The sequence below is a fragment of the Peromyscus maniculatus genome, chromosome 2 (assembly GCF_049852395.1).
Source record: "Peromyscus maniculatus bairdii isolate BWxNUB_F1_BW_parent chromosome 2, HU_Pman_BW_mat_3.1, whole genome shotgun sequence".
Taxonomy (NCBI): Eukaryota; Metazoa; Chordata; class Mammalia; order Rodentia; family Cricetidae; genus Peromyscus; species Peromyscus maniculatus.
The window spans coordinates 114,365,925-114,384,560 of NC_134853.1; positions in this window are offsets into that span (position 1 = coordinate 114,365,925).

Genomic DNA, 18,636 nt, shown 5'->3' on the forward strand with positions numbered 1-18,636 from the left:
TGGATGAAAGGGAAAGAACATTCTCCAAGCTAAAGCTCAGAGCTCTTGGCAAAACAAAGAGAACTTCCACTGCAGATCTAAGACCAGCAGCGACAAAATGTCAGACTCCTGAGATCAGGTCTCAGTCGACAAACAGATGATGCTCCAGTAGTTCATCTGAAATGATTGTATGGAACTCCCACTATATTCTCCCATATAAAACGGTGTTACTAGTGGTAGTGCTGAGAGAAATGTGAGTATCCTATGGCCAACACATAAACATTTACTTAGCTCATAATGCAACTGATTTTGCTACAGAAACAAAAAAAAATTCTCTTTCAATGAGTAATGCAAGAACACCGGGGTGGGGGGGAATCCTATAAACTTGAATAAAAACCTAGAGTCTTATTTCTCTGTGTGCTACTGCTTCAAGAACACACTTTTAACTAAAAGAGGATGAAGGAGTAGAGGAAGGTGTTGCTGGGGAGAGGAAAGAGGATTGCTAAGAACTCACAAGGGTTTTAGACATGCATAGCTTTGGTTATTGTTTCATTTTTATTTCATTTGGATACAGAATCCACTAGTTTTCCTTGATATAACTGTATCTATTTGTAGTATTTCTTCTGAGTTTATCAGAGTGATATTCATCATTATTTTGCAAATTTTCAACATGAAGAATGGCAACAAAAAATAATAAAATTTTGTTTAAGAACATTAAGAAAAGAGAGAGCATGTTAATTAATGAGTGTGTATATGAAAAGAAGAGTTACATAGAGTTAGTAAAGAAAAAGGGGTGTCACACCATGTATTTTTCTTGGGGCATATGATTCCCTCCAGAGGTAACTCTGGACAATTTTATGGCTACCAGCATAAAACAAGGATAAAAAACACTGGGTGGCTTCATCAAAAATCTTTCTCTTCAATCATCTTCATGAAAGTACACTGCAATAAACCGATGTCCTGATAAAGTATTTCAATTTAACAGAAAAATAAGGTTGTAATAATCTCTGCATTTTCTTTAGCTTTCTGGTGTATGCACTCCTAGCAATGATTAAAGGTACCAAGTGCTCAGCTTTGTGCTAGCATAACAAAGCATGAGGCCATTAGGATTGTGCAGCGGAAGACAAGCTGAAGGAAGCAGCGAAAGGAAAATCCCATTTTGTCTTCTGCGGAATAATCTAATGTTTAAAAATTAATGTCTTCCAATTCACTATTAATACAGTTTTATCTGTGTGTAATGTTGCTAAGAAAGCTAACAACATTTTATTTAGGGAGACAGTGCAATGGTACTCAGGAGAACACAGCTAACAGCACAGTCTACAGCACTTGGCTTATTCTGATGGTGTTTTCATACAGCGCTCTTCATTTCTAGTTTCTTCACACTTCTCACCTATGAAAATCATTGTGAACATTATAGAGTTCTATGTGTGCAAAGATCGTATCTAAAGTACCTACCATATGGTAACTACTCAATAAACATTAGCTATTATAACTCACACCCAACAAATGTTTTGATATACAGCCCCTTTATCTCCCAGAAATTAGATTTTAGTTTTAAGAATATCGGAATACATTTAACATCAAACCATGCCAAACATATATTGATTTTTCTCGTGTATTTTAGATGGAATAGTTTAGAGAATTATAGCATTTCAAGGCCATTTTTGCTGACTAACACATGTCAATATTTATTACACTTTTGAAGAATGTCTATTATGGTATTACAAAATCTGTCAGAAGGTTAAAGTTCAAGTGTTTCATTTTAATTTGTAAATTGCTGGTAAAAGATTTTATGCACAGAATTTGTCCTCTGAAAGTTGTCTATGGCCAGTAGCCATCACAGAGGTGGGGTTGCTTCTAGGAGCTTCTACAGTGCTCCTTCTATAGCACTCATCACTCTTTTTCCTCATCTGCCTCTCCAGATCTATAATACGTAAGTAAGACAGGATACCTCTACTTGGTATGTACTGGTGCCTCAAGTTCAACTCTCTAAGATGTATCAGCCTTGTTAAAAATTCCCACATTCCAGATTCACCATTGAATGTATTGGGGGCATTTGTTTCCCAAACCTGTCACTAGGCATAAAGATATCCTTAATTCTTCAAACCACATATGTAGTAACTATTACCAAAGTCCTGTCCTTTTCTACCTAAAACATATTTATGGTACACTTTTATCTTTCTATATAAAAAAAACTGCAAGTATTAAAAGTCTGACAATGGTTAACAACTTTTAGAGATTAACTTGCAAGCTGCTAAGAGGAAACAAAGCTACATATGACCTATTATGTACTTCTACCTTGACATTGTAGCCAAGCTGCTCTGTGAGATGGGGTAAAGTGAATGCTACAGGATTTATCTGCAGGTGTGTATATCAGTACCTAGCACACATTGAGCATTCATTATATGTTATACCAGTTTACCTACCACAATATCTACATTTCCATCAGCCAAATCACAGACTGTCCCTAGTTCATCCCATTTCTGGATAGCACCATGTTTCATAATACCACAGTTGACACAATAATATTCTAATGAAGTATTCTGATGGAGAATTCTGTTTTTCTTTTTTAATTCTTCATGGCTACTATGTATGTTCTTATAGATGAGAAGTGTCCTATTAGGGTTCCTATTGCTGTAATGAAACACCATGACCAAAAGCAGGTTGGAGAGGAATAAATTTATTTGGCTTACACTTCCATATCACTGTTCATCACTGGAAGAAGTCAAGACAGGAACTCAAGCAGGGTAGGAATCTGAGGGAAGAGCTAATGCAGAGTCCATGGAGGAGTTATGCTTACTGGCTTGTTCCTCATGTCTTGCTTAGCGTGCTTTCGTATAGCATCCAAGACCACCAACTCAGGGATGGCACCACCCACTTGGACTTGGTCCTCCCCCACCAGTCACTAATTAAGAAAATGATCTACAGGCTTGCCTAGAGCCTGATCTTGTGGAGGCATTTTCTCAATCAAGATTCTCTACGCTTAGATGATTATAGCTTGTGTCAAGTTGACTTAAAGTAGCCAGCACAAGGACTATCCTTGCCTCTTTAGCTACTGTTTGTGCAATATTAAATATGACACACACACAATCAATAATAAAGTAAATATGAGTTGATTGCATTAAATCATTTGACTTAACACAATTATGAAAGTTATCTACATTCTTTACTGATTAATCACAAAATGAATATAACAGTGGGAATATTAATTTTAAAATCATGACATTTGGGAATTCAACTTTTTAGCCATTCATTCATTCATTCATTCATTCATTTATAAACATACAGCATGCCAGAAATTTTGTTTTCAGGAATTTTATGTTTTCATAACTTAGTAGGAAATGTGCAATATAAAGTAATTGCAACCAGGTGGTGGTGGTGCATGCCTTTAATCTCAGCACTACCTATCATAGAGATAGATAGATCTCTATGAGTTCAAGACCAGCTTGGCCTACAGATCAAGTTCCAGGACAGCCAGGACTACACAGAGAAACCCTGTCTCAAAAAAAAATGTAATTGCAGTTCCAACTATTCTCTTAAGCCTAGATGTTAGAGTTTATTTTAAAAGATTTTTATTTCAAATGTATATGTGTTCATGGATATGCTAAGGGTGTGCAGTTAATGGAAGAGAATGTTTGATCCCTTGTTGGAGTGTTATAGGTGATTGTGAGCTGCCCAACATGGGTGCTGGAAATTGAACTCAGTTCCTCTAGAAGAGCAGTCAGTACCACTAAGCAATCTCTTCGGTTCCCTAGAATTTAGTGGATTTTTTTGTTTCTGTTTCTGTGATTGTGTGTGTGTGTGTGTGTGTGTGTGTGTGAAATTAAAAAGGGAACTATGATGAAGGTAAAGTGGCTGCTGGTGGGGCATGGCTGTGAAACTTACATCATGAGAGCAGAATGGAACCTGAAGGGGGAAGGAGGACCAACCAACAAGACAGGGACAGGAGGATGGAGAAGCAGGCAGGAGGATCAAAAAGAACAAAATATGGATGGAAATGTTAAGATGAAATCCATCTATTGCATACTAATTTTAATAACCAGGGTGAGGTGGCACACAACTCTAATTCTGCCACTCAGAAGGTAGAAGCAGGTAGATCTCTATGAGTTTGAGTTCCAGTACAGTCATGACTACCTTAAGAGGCTCTGTCAAATAGATAGATAGATAGATAGATAGATAGATAGATAGATAGATAGATAGATAGATAGATAGATAGATAGATAGACAGACAGAAGCTAGAGTGACGGACAGAAGCACAGCTGTGGGGATTTAGAAAAGGACCCCCACACACATACACAGTGTATTACAACATGCTGAATGATTTAAACTAAAGGAAATTCTCCTGACTCAGAAGGAGTCTCAGGCCAAGGTGTCTCTCCAACTCTTTTCTGCCTTCCTGACTTTTGCTTCTCATTCTTTCCAGAATGTGAGTCCTGGAAACCACAATTCCTCATCTGCAAGATTGCTCATAAATAATTGAACCCCATCCCTAAAAAATACCCATAAAATCTGAAAATATAATCTTTTCATGCCTTTCTGTATAAGAGCTGGCCATAAAGAAACTGTCTCGCCACTGCATCTGAAGGACCACATATGATCCCCATCTCAGAAAGGGTCTTGTCCTATACACAGGAGGAGAAAGTGCTACAGAGAAGCCAGCCAGAATCTCGACATGCTTTGCCAAGTTTCCTCTAGTCACTCCTTTACACTGTGTCTCACACCCATTTTGTTATCACAATTCTATGTATCTGTCCATGCTTCATTGATTCCAAGTATAACATAGTTTTTCATAGATGTACCTGTTATGTAAATCTTTATATATCATGCTTTTCTCTTGTTAATTTACTTTTATTATAGAGTTGTTGGCAGCGACCTTTATGAGAGCTGCGGAAAAGTAATGCAACTGCTTGCCCCTACACAGCCCAGCTGAGTAAAATGTCATGAGGTAAATCCAGGGTAACATGAATACATGAAATGAAAGATGCATGTCTACCTGATGGTTTCTAGAAAGTCTTGATGAACAAATTGATGCTTCAAGTAGATTTTAAAAGACAAGAAGCAGTACAGAGGCAAAGAATGAGAGGGAATTTTCTTGGCATGTGCACAGAAAATGCATGTATGCCAGAGGTAGCCCATAACAAAAAGTATATGGAACTGGAGAGAGGATCAGAAACAAACTATTAAAAACATAAGCAACTAAGGACATGCTTGTTCATGAATCTTCTAAATGGGAAGTTTCCACCCTCCACCAACCCAAATGGTGGTTGGAACTTTAAGAGTCAATGTTGCTTTCCAGGAGTTTAAGGAGCACTTTTTGTAGCTAGCCCTCTGTGCAACTAACGCTCACTTAGTCATTTATCTTATTGATGAAACATTCTAAATCCATGGTGCATGGTGTCTTATTCCTCTGTGGGACAGATGATGGGCTGAGTAAGCCAAATGATATGCCCTTTTTTGTGTCTCAACCTCTCTAACATATCAAATACCTATATTCTTCTTCTGGTCTTGCAAAACTTATAATGAAGTCTAGAGGTCAGGAGCAGGGTTTGTCAGCTAGGTAGCTTAACAATCCAAGCATGGAAAGAAATAGAAAGGTGATTCTGATAGAAAGCCAAGCCATTTCCCACAATATAGATTTTGCATTAAAAAACAAAAGCAAGCAAGCAAACAAACAAACAAACCTGGGCTTTAGATTTTAGTTGGTTCAGAGCCCACAGACATGAGTATGATCAAATCTGAAGGACTCTCTTCAACAGGCCTTTTGGTCTGTTCAAGTAATCCTGGACATTTCACAAGCAGGAAGAATGCTATAGGAAACACTGCTTTATAATTTATAATGAAAAAGCAAGTTATTGACAGATCTCATTCCCAAGAAAACCCCATAAACTTTAAATAAAAAAAAAACACCCTGCATTGCCTGAACTTCATACAGATCACCAGAGGGCAAATGTAACTATAAAGAAAGTTAAAAATATACTTTGCATTTACCTACAGTAAAAATGCTTCAAAGCACACTTGGGAAGTAAGGTATACTACATTATGAGCACAATTTTGCTAGAAGGAACAGGACTGGATCCTTTAATTTCTCTGGCAGGACTCAGAAGTCCTTTTACTACAGTCTAGCAAGGAGTCAGTGTAAAGGGCCATGAAGGATATAAAGATAACCTGATATGATTTGTCTTAGGAAACATAAAACATGAGAATCAAACCATGTGACCTCTTATTTCGGTTAAAGGGCATTGCATAGACTATTAATAATATTAACATTATTTAATAGGATTTGTATTTGAAGGGACATTTTTCTGTGAAAGAAACAAACCTATAAATCTAGTAGTCAGCTAGAAAAAGGATGTAACTGTGCATTTTAAAGATCATAATTGAAAAAGAAAATGTGTTCTACCTCTTCAGAGAAGTAAAAAGGATTATACTGTTTAATCTTCTATGAGTTCAATATATGTAGTTCAATCCAGAGGGTCTCCTGTGGGGATTTAATTAACGATATTTTGTGGCTCCAATTAGAATGAGATTCTTAACCTTTCTAATGTGCTGACCTACCTTTACAGGGAAGAAAAATTATACCACAGGCATACCAAGTAATTAAATTTACATTAATGCTACCAAGAAATGTGAGCAACTTTTTCATGTTGGGAAATACCCCCAAAAGGTCAGCAAGTCGACAAACTTTCTATTCTTAAATATAGTAAACAGTTTCCTGACATGACATATATACCACAGTGCCTCATTCCAGAAATATTAACATTGGATTTTTCCCCCCTCAGGGTGAATCATCATTACGGCAGAAGTCAGGATGGGTCTGTGTAGAAACTGTGAATTTTCATAAGAATTTGCTGCAATTATAGCCCACATTTAGCCAAGTTTGAAGGAGAGCTCTAGTAAGGGTCTAACGGGTTCTATTGACCAAACACATGATGTCTTCAGCTAGTATAAATGGCCTAATATGTGTCAGGTCAAAGTTTAGAAACAAGTATTATTACCAAGTAAAATAAACCAGACATATTTGGCTGTGGGTCTCTGTATCTGCTCCCATCAGTTGCTGGAGGAAGCCTCTCTCATAATGATTGGGCTAGGCATCAATCCTATGAGTATAGCATAATGTCATTAGGAATCATTTTTAGTGACTTTTTTTTTGTCAGTCCTGTTTGATTCTACCCTAAGTCTCTGAGCCATCTAGCTTCCAGTTTCTTCCACAGTTTCCAATATGGGCTCCATCTTTTGATGTGGGCCTCAAGTTAGACTAGTCATTGGTTGGCCACTCCCACAAGCACTGAGTCACCACCTTGCAGGCAGGTCAACTTGTGGTTTATAGTTTTTGTGGTTGAACTGATGTCCCAGTCCCAACACTGGGAGCCTAGCCTGATTACAGAAGATGGTCAGTTCAGGTTCCATAACCTCCATTACTAGTAGTGCTCACAAGGGTCAACCTCATAGGTTCAAGGAAGTTTCCATTGCACTAGGATTCCACATCACCCCCTAAATGCCCACATATTTCAGTAGTCTCTCCTGGTACTCTCTCCTTGAATCTCTCCCTCCCTCACCAAAAACCTTCTGTTCCCATCCCCACACATCCCTAGTCCACCCAACAACTCTATTTCTCCTTCTGAAGGGAGACTCTGTGTCTACCCCACATACACACCTCTCCTCTTTATCTAACTTCTCTTGTTCTGTGGGTTGTAGTGTGATTATTCTTTAATTAATAGCTTATATCCACTTACAAGTGAATATATATCATGTTTGTTTTTCTGCGTCTGCGTTATGTCACTCAGGATGATTTTCTTTTTCTAGTTCCATTCATTTGCCTGCAAATTTCATGCTGCCACTTTTTCCTAACAGCTGAGTAATACGCCATTGTGTAGATAAGCCACTTTTTAATCCATTCTTCACCTGAGGAACATCTATCTTGTTTCCAGCTTCTGGCTATATGAATAAAGCCATTATGAACATAGTTGAGCAAGTGTCTTTTGGTAGTAGATTGTTGTAACCTCTTTGGGTATATGCCCAAGAGTGGTATACTTGGATCTTGAAGTAGGGGAACACCTCACAGAATAGGGGGAGGAGGACTGTAGGAGCCAGAGGGGTCAAGGACACCAGGAGAATATGGCCCACAGAATCAACTTATCAGGGCTCATAGGGGCTCACAGAGACTGAAGCAACAATCACGGAGCCTACATGGATCTGTACCAGGCCCTCTGCACACACACTGTGGTTCTTTAGCACTGGTTTTATGTTGGAGCTCTAACAGGAAGTGTGGTGTTTCTGACATTTTATCTGCTTGTGAGACTTTTTTCCTCCTGCTGGACTGCCTTGTCCAACCGCGATATGTGGGCTTGCGCCTAGTCTTATTGCATGTTGTTATTCATTTTTTGGTTGATATTACTGGGAGGCCTGTTCTTTTCTTAAGTGAAGCATAGGAGGAGTGGATCTGGGGGTGCTGGTGGGAGGAGAGGCTGTGGTCAGGATGTAATTGTAGTAAAGAAGAATAAAACAAACAAACAAACAAATAAATAAGTATTTTTAAGGTTATATTACCTAGAGTATTTAACCTCCTAGAAATAAACATACAATTGCTGGTTGCTGGTGATGTGGAGGAAGAAAAAAATGAGAGTTGTATTATGGCTGCAAAATAATGGAGCTCTGAAGAGGGAGAGTAGCAATAGTGACCAAAACAAAGTGAATGAAATTAATGCCACCGGACTGTACGTTTACAACTTAAAACTGAGCCTGCAGAAGTATCTCAGTGGTGAAGAACTCTGGCTACTCTTGCAGAGGACCAGGTTTCAGATCCTAGCACCTATGTAGTTGACTTACAACTATCTGTAACTCCAGTTTAGGGGAATATGATGTCCTCTTCTAGCATCCATGGACACCAGGCATGAATATGTTACACATATATACATGCAAGCAAATGCACACAAACACACACACACACACACACACACACACACACACACACACACACACACACGGTTAAAACTGTGAATTTTATTTTATGTATATTTGAAAATCAAGGAGACAGAAAGTAATCCACAAAGGCATTCCCAGCCCCCTCCCCACCCCACTCCACCTCATCCCCCTCTCTCCGTTAAATGACAAGAGAAAGAACAAAAAAAATTAAAAACTGACTAAAATAGTTACAAGGATATTTGAATTGATAATAAATTTTATATTTTGGATTTCATAAAATACAGAAGAAGAAATATTTTATGGAATGAAATTGAAAAGTTAAATAAAGTAGTATCTTAAAAGGCTATATTAAATAAAACATTTTCATTAAGATACTGATGTTAAATAGGAACATATATGTACAAACATCCCTAAATTCTGAATTACCTTTTCCTTCAGAATCCCTCTAAAATATAGAATTCATTGCCTTAAGAACGTTTGCATGGTGAGAACAGTGTAATTGGAGGGCTGTTCTTGTCCTTCAGTTCTGTTCCTTCTTATGGATCAGCACTCCCTCTGTGAGTGTTGAGTCACGTATATTTACTTCCTCCTTAACTTTTTTCCTACTTTTCAAACACACACAACACACACACACACACACACACACACACACACACACACACACACCTAATATTCTTTCTCCATATAACTGCTCTATCTATTCTTACTACCTAGGCAATCAAACTTGAATGTATTCCTCTCCCCTGTTTTTTTTTTTTTTTTGCTGGTAAGTTGAGTCAGTGACCCATGTAGTCCAGGTCAGCCTCCTACTAACTATGTAGATGAGAGACTGGTCTTAAACTCAGGAACCTCCTATCCCCACCTTGCTGGTGCTAGGATGACAGGTTATGCATCATTATGCTCAGTTATTTTTGCTCCTATTTTAAAACTGATACAATCCTATAGAGATATAAGAATAAATGGATAAATATATTTATTTTGATAGTTTTTTTCCCTTAAAAATGGAATACAGAATGTGTATGTTGTAATCTAGTCCTTTTAAATTGAATTTTTTTTCTCCCAGAAGAAGAAAGGAAAATCCTAAGACTCAGGAAGATCACAAAACTTACAAGGCTTAAAATGACCATGAAATATATGATGCTCCCAAAGACTCTCACCATGCCTCATTCTTTATGATATATTTTATACATGCACCAGAAAATTGCTGGGGAAGAGACTCTTTGTTGGAGTTTCTTGCAAGTTAAACAGGGGAATCTGCAACTTTCCTGAGATCTGACCCATGTGGGGATGGACTTCTTCATGTAATAGATTTCATGAAACTCAAGTGTGTTCACATGTCTTTGTATCATTCATATATTTTATGTCCTCCAAAGGACTACCTTTGCTTTTAAAATGCTGAAGAGCAACATCAAATATATTTGTAGTGATCTTTTTAAATTAACTTACCCAAAGGGACTCTAAGAGAGGTATAAGTGTACCCACTTTATAGACTGGGGTGATGAGGAATGTAATCCGTGAAGTTGCTTCTCACGTCAGTCAAGACCCCTAAGAGCTCAACTAAAGCTTTTCTAATACTTCATTTGTTTAAATCATTGACAGAATGATGAACAATAATGAAAGTATTTTCAGTCCAATTTCTCCAAACAAGTGGCTTGTTTTTCTTTCCTTGATGATAATTTTTCTTCTGGCTTAAAGCTGTTCTTCTCCCTCCTAAGCATTCTCAGTGCCCTTGATACAGGTCTGAGTAGGGACAGGGGTAGTGAGCTCACTTCCTAAACTAAAACCAACATACAATTTCACTGACAAAATGGTTTTAATTGCACCTAAATTCAGTTCAGACTCTTCTGTGTATCTATACAAGTGAATTGTTAATTGTAACCAAATCTTCATATCTGATATACATATTGATTTAAAATATTTAAATATACTTGCAAACATTAATTCTAGATTCTATCCTGGAATCTTGGGAAATTTTTACATATATTTAAACTTTAAATATGAAAACAAAAGGAAATGAAAGGGTGATTCACCCATAAATAATCTTATCCTACATTTTTGCAGTTTTGCATACCATGAATGCAGACAGTTTCTATTCTCACTTTTTCCTTTTAAAGACATTACAGCATTTCATCATGTGAATGACTGGAATCATTGTATTGCCTCCAAGGGCGATTACATTTCTTTTTAATATTCTTTCTTTATTAAGAAATTTTTTTATTCATTTTTACATACCAAACACAGATCTCTGCTGTGGGATGGTCTGTATGTCAAATGTGTGCTCTGATTGGTCAATAAATAAAACACTAATTGGCCAGTGGCCAGGCAGGAAGTATAGGTGGAAATAACAGAGAAGAGAATTCTGGAAAGTGGAAGGCTAAGGAGGAGTCACTGCCAGCCGCCACCATGACAAGCAGCATGTGAAGATGCCGGTAAGCCATGAGCCATGTGGCAAGGTATAGATTTATGGAAATGGATTAATTTAAGCTATAAGAACAGTTAGCAAGAAGCCTGCCACAGCCATACAGTTTGTAAGCAAAATAAGTCTCTGTGTTTACTTGGTTGAGCCTGAGTGACTATGGAACTGGTGGGTGACAGAGATTTGTCCTGACTGTGGGCAAGGCAGGAAAATTCTAGCTACAGATCCCCTTCTCTTCCTTCCTCCTGCTCCCTGCCCCCAGCCTTACCTCCCAACCCACCCCTCATTCCTCCCTCCAAAAAGGTAAGGCCTCCCATAGGGAGTCAGCAAAACCTGATACGCTCTGTTCAGGCAGGTCGAAGCTCCTGCCTTTGCATCGAGGCTTTGCAAGGTGTCCCACCATAGATAGTAGGCTCAAACAAGCCAGCTTATGCACCAGGGATAAATCCAGATCCTACTGTCAGGGGGCCCCTTAAGCAGATCAAACTACACAATTGTCTCGCTTATGCATGGGGCCTAGTCCAGTCCCTTGGAGGCTCCACAGATATTGGTTCCCACTGGTTTGGTTGGTTGTCACCTGTAAGTTTTCTCATTACAATCTTGATGCCCCTTTGCTCATATAATCTCTCTTCCTCTCTTCAACTAGACTCCTGGAGGTCAGCTTGGTGCTTGACTGTGGATCTCTGCATCTGCTTCCATCAGTTACTGGATGAAGGCTCTATGATGAAAGGTATTCATCAATCTGACTACTGGGGCAAGTCAGTTCAGGCACCTTCTCCACTATTGCAAATAGTCTAAACTATTTCAAACAAAGTTCTAATGACATGCTTTTGTTTTTGTGGCATATACACAAATACATACATACATTTGTTTTTGAATTAACATACAGAAAATGATGACCAGATATTCCTGTGTGAATATCTTTTAATTTTTAAATTCTGATGCTTCTTATATATTACTTTTACTATGAATATATTATATAAGCTAAGTAATCATATTAAATATGCTAGGAATAATTAAACAAAACATCCACTCTTTCAGACTTTATGCTTATTCTATATGGATAGCTGATTACAAAGCTTCTAATGTATTTTCACAATGACTTTAAATTTGATTCTTGGATTGCAGAATTATTTGCTTAAATAGATTTAACCTATTCACAGTGGCTGAAGAATCCATCCAAAATAGTTTAAAAAATGGAGAGAGAATAGTATGCATAGTAATTTCAGAGAAAGATACAGACAATTAAGTATAAATTTTACTTAGTAATTGCTTAAATGTTCAAAGGCCCAACGACCCAAGGAGAAATTAAAAGCACAGATTCATGGGCCTCATATATCCATCCACTAGGCAAGACTTGCTGAAGCACAGTTTAGAAATTTGCATTTCAAGATAACCTGCCCAGGAGACTGTGATATATAATTGTGTTTGGAAAGCACATAATAATCTCTTAATTCTTATTATTATAAATGTCCAAATAAAAATATTAAAGGAATCACAATAGGCAATGCTGTCCAGCAAAATATGTAAAAGCTATCTATTGCATGAAAATCTATTTTCAAAGCATTATTTTTCATACTTGTTTTGTTTTCCTACAAATGCAGAGTGAATTCATTTGGAAATTTCCAGCTTTCCACTTCATTTTGCTGCCTAAGGCTCATAGTAAAAAAAAATCTATGTTCTGATTCTGGTGGGACATGCTCTACAGAGCTGGGAGTATTGCCAGACAATAAGAAGAAAGCAAATAGGTTGGAAGAAAAGTAATAAAGGTGAAAGATGGTTAGATTCACTCAGTAAACGTACATTGCTAGATATTTTCTCTCAAGTTTTCTCATTTAAATTTCAGAAAACCATACAGGACATAAAAATCTTCATTGTTTCAGAAATTATTGAGATCTTATAGAATTAAAACAGTAGAATTATGAAGGATCTAGGGAAAAATTAATTTATTAGCCATAGAATTGACCAGGTTCAGGGCCAGGAAATAAACTCTGCACTTTCCACGCTCTGTAAGTTGAAAGGCTCTGTACAACTTCTGGGGAGCAGCTTATATATACACAGGGGAAGAAATTTCCGTAGAGTCCACAGACCAGAAGCTCTTGCTTATAGCCTATCCTATCATCACGAGTAAATGTTCAGGCTATCCCTTTCTCTACAAACCACCTCCAATTCTTGTATTGCACCCTTTTTCTCTTTCTTAGTGACTTTTAATATAGTTTGACATTTTCATATTGAATTGTTTGTTACTTTAATAAAAGTTGGACAATTATAAAGAAAAAATTGAGAAGTATCACAAAATGGGAATTGGAAAGATCTTATAGTTGCAAAAAAAAGTATGTTGCAAGTAACTACACAAGTAAAATATATCAACCACATGAAATAATGAAACATTAACAATAAATGTGACCATCCTATGAATAAGTAACTTAGAGTAAAATGTCAGCCTGATACATAGTTTAAAAAACATGAAGTGAAGTGATAGCAAGGAAAAGGAGACATCAAAATAGAAAGAGGAAAAATACAGTTGGTTTAAAATATTAACTGGAAGCAAAGGGGACCATATGGACAAGCACAAATTAATGATGAAGATAAGTCAAATTATATTTTCATACACTTCATAATTTGTCTACAAACACATATACATAAACTAAAGCTATTTTAGATATATTTAGATACATAAACAACATTAAAACTTGATATAAATGAATTCTTAAAATGCATAAACTCTACTGAACAAAGGCAACTGACAACATGATCAGTACATTTTAGTATCGTAGGGCAATCAAAACCAGGTTATAATCTGGGATATAAAGTATTAATTATCTTTGCATATATTGTTTGTAAAAATTGAACATAAATTTAGTTGCAAAGAAAACTTTGGTATAGTTTTTAAATTGAGTCTATATAGGCTCTGTATAGACTATCTTGTTACACAAATTTTAAAATGGTCTTGTAATAAAAAACTTGGAGCCAGATATTGGGGTAAATGGTAAAAGATCGGAGAGACAAAGGAACAAGTCACTGCCATGGCTCACCTCGCCAACTGTACGAATCCTCTGACTGAAATCCTCTGAGTGCTCACCTGAAAGGCTCCAGCCAAAAAACTCCTCAGTTCCTGTCTCCTTGGGCCTTATATACCTTTCTCTGCCCAGTCACCACTTCCTCCCTAGTGCTGGGATTAAAGGCATGTGACTTTCAAGTATTGGGATTAAAGATATGTGTCACCACTGCCTGGCTCTGTTTCTCTCCTAGACTGAGTCAGTCTCATGTAGTCCAAGGTGGCTTTGAACTCACAGAGATCCAGACAGATCTCCACCTCTGTGAGTGCTAAGATTAAGGGTATGTGAGACTACTCCCTGGCATCTATGTTTAATCTAGTGGCTTGTTTTATTCTCTGATCTTCAGGCAAATTTTATTAGGGTACATAATATATCACCACACTATCTCTGTAAGTGCATTAGAAAATAACAAAATATATAATGACTAAATTTGTATGGAAACATTAAATGAACATATAAATCACAAACAATTCTTAGTCAGATAAATATAAGAATAAATAGGATTTATATTTGCTAGATAGGTAATAGATACTAAGAAAGAATCTTCTACTTTTCTTCTGCTAAGTAGATATAGTAACACAGAGACTCACAACTGACCAACGTGAATAAAAACAAAAAGACTACCGAAGGCTCATCCCCAAATAAACATATGTCCTGTACCACTTCTTCATGGAATGGAAAGGGTGTAAGAGTCAGAGGAGACAGATGACTACAAGGATACTACCTTCTCAACACAGCAGGGCAGTTCCATGAAAGATTTCACGGCAGTTAGGACAACCTGCACAAAACCTGTCCATGGCTGAGCAAGACCACATTCCAGGACAAAGAGGACATTTGGGCAAAAAGTCCTAACTCTAGGCAAGAAGCTATTGGCAATTATCAACTTCTGGGAGAGAGAGACAGTTTTCTCTAGGAGTATAACCTTTAATATGTCAACTGTACTCCTGTAGAAGGCCATACATCCAATAAATTGGGCAGCACAAATTTGCCTTCATGGGAAAAAAAAAATCAAAAGTCACAGAGGTTCATCGGTATGCAGGACTAGTGAATTCATGGATCTTGGAGAAGAACCACTTTACTAAAACAGTATAATCCTCAACTACATTCTAAATATGTATCTTTATACCCAGAGATAAGTGGAGTCCTTATTCTGCACCAAGGAAAATTTTCTTTGCAACATATGAAGACCATTACAAAAAGCCACAATCAATCGAAATATAGAGCTATGAGGATCATACCCAATAGATACTTCTACAATACAATACCTGCAGGAAAAGCTTAGGGATGATTTCAGAAGAAGGGGCAGGAAAATTGTAAAAGCCAGAGAAACAATAAATTTTCAGTGAGATTGTGTCTCCTAGAAATTTCAAGACCTATACTCAGAACTCTTCTCACCAACATGACTGCCTAAACATGAGCTGAACAAGGATAACAATAGACAGACCAATGTGGATTACATGGTGGGGGCAGGGAAGAGCCCAGAAGGCCTCAATCTACACAAAGAACCATAGCCACCTAAGAAATTCTGATAAAATGAGAAATAGTCTTCCTTAAGTAAGATTATACTAATTGGTTATCAAACACTAGTGGTCATTTCTGAAAACATACATACAAGTAACACTATGTAGACTGAGCTGGTTGCATTTATATATTTGGGAACATATATAAATACATATACATATATGTATGTAACAAGAATTAATGAATGAGAACAAGGAATGGTATATAAGAGGTTCTGGAGGGAGAAAAGGGAATGCAATTATTTTATAATCTCAAAAAATTTAAAAACAACATAAACCCTCCAAATTTTAAGGGAAATATGATCTTAGTGGAAAAGTCTGGTAAGACACAAATTAAATCTGTTGTTTAGATAATATTTTGGTATCATTTAACATTCCATTTGTTTTAATAAATACACCATCATTAGTAAAGGGTATTTCACAGCAACCTTGTTGGAAAATTTACGGCAACATTCTATTGTCTTTGAAACTTATTTTTCACAAATAAAGTTATTTTTAAAATGAAAAAGAAATTGGATGGGTAGGGATGAGAGTATGGATATGAGAACAGTTAGGGGAGGGTGGATGAATAAGATCAAAAAGATTCACACATTATATGAAATGCTGAAAGAACTAAGAAAATCTATTCAAATTAATATTTACAAATTAGGAAAACTGAGAATACTTCTTCCCACAAATCTATAGGTCAAATTAAAAGTGTCAACAGGAAGAAAATGTGACTCCCTACATACATTGTACATTGAAGAAGAAAAAAAATTAAGTGATAGGAAAGATCACAGAATTTGGGTCTCACTGGCTCTTTTAGCATTGCAGAAAACCACAAAGCTGAAAACTGGTCCATTGAAATTCCAAAGGAGAAAGATTTCAATTACCTATGTCAGCCCTTCCCTCAAACTTAGGGACAATAGAAAAGGCTCCCTAGTCACCTCTTCCCTCAGGGAAAGGGTGAAGTGGGAGTGATGAGACTAGAACAGTTTGCAAACGAAAAGAAGCAGTGGGGGATAGATAGCTTCCTGTGATGGACATGGCTGAGGGCAAAATTTGCAGATTTTCCTTTGGAGGACAGAGGGCTGCTGAGTAAGCACCTGTCACGATGGCATTCACAGGGATGGCCAAAGATTAGTGTACATTTTCCTGTACAGAAAAGTAGACAGGGAACCGTCATATTTCTTATGCTTTGTGGCAGCCTGGAACAGGGAGCAGAGTATCTTGTGGCTGTAGAATTAGAGAACTCACAGTATTGCAGAGAGCAGAGGGAGGAAGAGGCCTTGTGAGTTTCTGATAAGGAAGATGGCAAGCCTCTCTACTCTACTCCTATACTAACAATAACAGCAGTAAGTGAGTACAGAAACTTCCTAAAATCTCTTGACACAGTGAGGGGTTTCCTTTGAACAAAGTCCAGAGAGACACAAAGCAGCAGTTGCTTTTAGAAAACTAATGGAAACCAACAAAAAGCTAAGAGGTGTAAAACGAAACAAAAAAAATGTAGTGGGGAAAAAAGGACCAAAATAAGTCCTCAGAAACTCATCTTTAAGAAATAGTATTTGAACTATCTCAAGTAGAATTTAAAATGACAACCATAATAATACTCTACAAACTCGGGATAATTATGCAAAGCAAAAAAAGTAAACCAAGGTAGAGATGAGATTTTGTAAAGATATCAAAATATAGATCCCATAAAGAGAGAATACAGCAGTTAAACTGAACTCTTTATTAAGAAGCTTGCCGGGCAATGGTGGCACATGCCTTTGATCCCAGCACTGGGAGACAGAGATAGTTGGATCTCTGTGAGTTCAAGGCCAGCCTGGTCTACAGAGCGAGATTCAGGACAGGCACCAAAACTACACACAGAAACCCTGTCTCAAAGCTCCCCCCATCAAAAGAAAGAAAAAAGAAGCTCCAATAGCGAACTTGAGTAAACAGAAGAAAATAATAAGAAGGTAAGCTAGATAAAATTTATATTCAGATTTTATTACAAAAAAAAAAGTGAGGCACCATGTAGCAAGTCTTTCTCTGTCCCACTAGCCAACTCCCAAATAATGACACAGAGACTTGTTATTAATTACAAATGCTTGATCATTAGCTTAGGCTTGTCTCAACTAGCTCTTATAAAAAAAATAACCCATATTTGTAAATCTATGTTCTGCCATGTGGTGTTACCTCTCTTCCATCTTGCAACTCCCATTTCCTCTCTGTCTCACTGGAACCTCTGCCTTCCTTTTTGGCAGAATTCTTTCTGTCTCCAGAAGTCCTACCTAACCTCTTCCTGCCTAGCTATTGGCCATTCAGCTGTTTATTAAACCAATCAGAAGGTGCCTTGGCAAAAACATTTCTTCACAATATAAGCAAATATTCTGTCACAGCACTATCCAGATGAACAGTATATGTGTTATGACAATGCCAGAAAGAGAAGATGGAGAAGAGATAGAAGATAGACAGAAGAAAAGGAGGTCCCAGTTTGCAAATTAAGATTGGAAAACCAATAGAATCCATTAATTTGAAAGGAAGCAAAACTATTACTAATTGTGTATGACAATATCTTACATATGAAAGACTGGAAAGATCCTATGAAACACCTGTTAAGTCCAATGAAGAAGTCAGCCATGTATCAGGAAACTAATTCAGATTTTAAAAATCTACTATGTTTCTATATACTAGTCTTACTTGTGGATAGCATCAAAATGAATTACTCTGGAGTAAAATATTACTTTGCTATACACAAAATCCGAAAAGTATTCTA